The sequence below is a fragment of the Nicotiana tomentosiformis genome, chromosome 9 (assembly GCF_000390325.3).
Source record: "Nicotiana tomentosiformis chromosome 9, ASM39032v3, whole genome shotgun sequence".
NCBI lineage: Eukaryota > Viridiplantae > Streptophyta > Magnoliopsida > Solanales > Solanaceae > Nicotiana > Nicotiana tomentosiformis.
Window position 1 is genome coordinate 62,431,650 of NC_090820.1, and position 4,767 is coordinate 62,436,416.

Here is a 4,767-nt window from a genome sequence, read left to right on the forward strand (position 1 = left end):
ACTCGTATCGCTTTATTACCCCACCAATAATTAGAAATCATGCCTATAGGACTTGCGATGTTTTAACCTGCCTATACGCTGCTTGTACAATGTTGGAAATTATAATCGCCTAGAAATTATGCCTACTGGATCTAACAACTCTAATGCGTCTTAACTCCCTAGAATATGTACTGCCTAAATGGCCCGCGTGCATTTGTTGTTTATGCATAGAGGCTAAAGTGGGCCTTTACTTGTCTTTACGTGAAGTCCTATCTGTTTTAAATATCGCCTGGTTTTATCATTTTGAGCAACCTATGCTGAGTCTAGAACCGTCTAATGGTAGGTCCAAAGCCTCCTGGACCATATGTATGGGACGGGAAGTGCACACATAGGGTACGATTTAGTATTGATTTAGAGAACCTTTAAGTAACAACCTCAACATAGTAATTGGGTAGCAGAAGATGATAGACTGTGCCTGCTGAATAATATGAGCAACCCCTACCTTAAGGGAGTTACTAAATATTATTTATGTTGCATGGGGTGATCATTTAGGCTAAAAAACACAGGACCCCCCTTTCTTTATGTACTTGTTATTTACACTTAGTCATTTAACAAAGATCAATGTGGTTGTATCCTTGTAGTCATTAAGATTTGTACCAATTCTCATGTGTTATAATAAGACTCTTCGACTTCTAAATTTCCCTTTTTTTATTTGATCACCTAGCCTAATTACATAACCTACATAGTTTAAATTTTGGCCTGGACCCATAGTTATGGACCTCGGAGAGTGCCTAACACCTTCTCTATGAGGTAATTCGAGCCCTTACCCGATCATTGGTGGTGTTGACTAGTAAAATAGTGTTATTTGCAAATAGGTTCCCCAACTCACCTTAAAATTGTTAGGTGTCGACTCTTCTCTTTTAATACCTCCTTTAAAAGAGTTGTCACACATCGAAACCCGCTTTCACGAGAAAGCAGGGTGCGACAGCATGTCGACTCTAATGGAGATGAGGCTTAGGCTCTCACAATGACGAACTTGATTTATGTGGATTACTTTCCTTGTTTGTTTTAATATTCTATGATATGCACATCCCTTTCCTTATTCACCTTTATTTTGTTTTAAACTGCTATGACATGCGCATCCCTTTCCTTATTCACCTTTATTTTTTTTAAACTCCTATGACATGCACATCCCTTTCCTTATTCACCTTTATTTGTTTTAAACTGCTATGACATGCACATCCCTTCCCTTGTTCTCCTTTATTTGCTATGACATGTATGACCTCTCTCCATATCTTTCACCTTGCCTAAGACTGCTATATTATGACTCTCCCATCCCTATTCTCCTACCTTCTTTATTAGGTTCTCGCACGTTTTCATGAGCTAAACTAACTTCTCTCTTTTGTCTTTCTTTCCTCATCTTTTCATGTTCGTTTTTTCTATGTTATTTATTACTTTTACGTACCTTTATCATGCAAATATTTTGCAATGTGTTATTAATCCTTCATAAAGCATGCTCTGCATCATACTCCACTCGTGCCAATTATGAACATAGCAGCACATGATGAGTGTCCGAGCATTCCTGAAATTGCCCTTTTTAAATCAAAAAGGCTTATTTATGGTAGACTAGTTGATCAACGGTGCAGTCGACGGTCCCGTACCTTTCCCTCTCAAGTTGTCCACTTGGAAGTACTAGTTTAGACCCATCTAGAAACCCGACTCTAATTTTTTAAATGTGCATGCATCATGCTAAAACTAAGTACGGGTTGTAGCGTTATTGACGTAACAACCCGCTTAGATAAACCTTGTCCAAAGTCCGATGGGACTTCCACAATTCCAAAGGACACGATCATGTTACGTGCATTACTTGGAGAAAATATGCCAACAAGTTGATCATTATTGTGTAAGTAGCCGAATTTAGAAGGGGGAGAAAGATTAACTTTATTTGTTTGCAGAAATGAAGCACGAAATCCCTAGGTTTTGTATGGTCCAAAACATCCCACCTTTGCTATTTGATTGGTGGAAAGACCTCGCGTCTTGTGACAAGAATGATTTGAGGAGAGTACTTGGTGACCTGCCCTCTTTGCTGAACATTCAACCAAATAGGGAATTGATCGAGGTTGCTACCATGTTCTAGGATGAGAATTGAGTTGTTTTTCGATTTGGCAATATAGAAATGACTCCTCTACTAGAATAAAGAGGGGGATTCACCAAGTTACCATGGGATAGTCCGGGACTGCTAGTACCCGAGAATCGCACTCCCCACGATTTTCTAAAAATATTGGGTTTTAAGAAGAATGATGAATTGCTCAGTCTGCAGAAATCGTACGTCCCTTTTGAGTTTCTTTATGAATGTTATGGGCATAGCAAATCATATCGCCATCATCATGATGAACTAGTTATTACTTCTTTGGGATGGGTACATTGCCGGGTTTTTGTTTTCATTGTCTGCTTCCTGGGGTTGTTGATCTTTCCAATGAAAGGGGGAAGAATTCATACTCACTTAGTCATGGTCGCCAGGAACTTAATGGATGGTATCGAAGGACAAACTTATACTATCATCCCAGTGATCTTAGCTGCGATGTACCGTTATCTAGATCAGTGCAAGCATGGGTTTGGACACATGGAGGGTTGCAATCTATTGCTACAAGTCTGGCTGCTGGATCACTTTCAGAGGGGTGATTATCGTCAACAACTTATTCGAAGGCCACTAAATGACTACATAGCCAACTATCACCCAAAGAAAATAATGTTTATTCCAGACAGGTTTGCAAAGCCTGAAAATGTTATAATTTGGGTGAGTTTCTTCAGCAATCTGACAGACGAGCAAGTGCATTGGATATTTGAATGGTTTCCTAGTAGTGAGTTCGTCATCAGATCAAAAGGAACTACTCACTTGGTACTGATCGGGCTGTGAGGTAACTACCCTTACGCTCCTATAAGGGTAATGAGACAAGCTGGAAGAAAACAAGTCATACCTCGGGTTTCCAACATGGTCCAGTACAAGGCAGATATCAAGGGAGATGTCATCCCGTTCAAGTTCGAAGCGCAACACACGTGGAACCAAAAGATAATTGTGGAAGGAGAAACTATTGAGCAAGACATATAACACGCTGTCATATGTACTACTATCTATCATGGCTGGAAGACAACGTAGCTTGGGATGTCAAACCAAGAGTCAACCAGAAGGATAAGATCATAGATGAAGTGGCTGAGGCAAAGACAAAGAACAAGAGGCTAAACATATGGAGCAGCACAAAGTGGACATGGAGGCGATAATGGAATGGAAGGAGATTGTGATTAAGTCAACGGAATGATTGGAATACATGGGATAAGGACTGATGGATTTAGAAAGGAAGATGAGAAAAAAGACTTTTGGATTGTCAAGGCATGGATTAAGATGAAGGAGGAAAGATGGCAAAAGCTTACTTATTGATGGATATGTGCGATCTGGGAAAAATGATTGATGGGTTCAAGAGAGCCAAGCATGGAGAAGGTCCTTCATGTACCAAGTAGATTAGGAGATTATGTTCTTTACTACTTTCTAGCTTAGATTAGTTTTATATGTAATAAGGATAAATGCCATTAGTCACTTTATTTTATTATTGTCGATTTAGTAAAAGATTGTTTTGGCTCATTTTCGCATTAATGAAATGAAGCAAACGTTGGTACCAATTTTCTCCAAGTCTATGTGTTGCTTAGGCCAACCTCAGGCACAATGAGGTCCCCAAATTAGGATGCGAACTATTACATGACTTTGTGAAACATGATTAAATATTATAAACACTCTTTTATTTCACCTTTCTGACTTGGTTACCTTTTATTTTTTTCTTTCTTTCTGATTATTCCAATTCTGAAAGGTTGGTCCATGCATACTAGCATCATCAACATACCACACTATATCCAAAGGTCCTCCACCTCCTCCTCCACCTAGGGACCCAAAAGGCAAAAGTAAGGGCAAAGGGAAAATTGATGATTTAAGTGGTATCCAGAAAGATAATGCTACTATGGCGGAAAATGTTGAAACTTCAGATGGTAAAACACTCCGGGGCAGAATGAGTTGCTCTTACGTTTGGAGCAGAAAATCCTGGAACTATAGGGCGGGCTTAAGCAGGTCCAAAATCTGGCAAACCTTTCCCTTACTCTCAATGTTCCTTACATCAACCAGCAAAACCTGACTACCAAGAACCAAATGTCACGACCCAAAATGCAGGGCCACGACGGGCACCTGGTGCCTTACACAACTGAGTACCAACATAACCTATTTTTCTTATCATACCGTCATGGGCAAGTGGGCCAGAAGGTCCGACATGAGATAACAGGAATAAAACATAAGGGAATACTAGACATAGGAAGACCCAATATGATATAGAAACCTATACATGTGACATACAGGCTTATAATGCCGACATGATCATTTGTATACTCAAAACATAGACCAATAAGGCCATACAAGTATCCATATGCATGACATCTGTCTACAAGCCTCTAAGTGTATATAAATGTCATAAAGGTTGGGACAGGTCCCTGCTATACCAATCAATACATGTCCAAATCATACTGACCAAATAGATAACTCTGAAGCAAGTGGAGTGCACAAACACCTTCCGTTGAGGTGATAGCTTACTAGGAGAACTCTCAACCTGTATATCGGGACCTGCAGGCATGAAATGCAGTATCTACAGGCAAAAGGGACATCAGTACAAATAAAGTACCGAGTATGTGTAAGGCATGAAAGTAGTATATAAAAGACATAAAAGAAACATGGAGTAAAGAACTCAACCTATA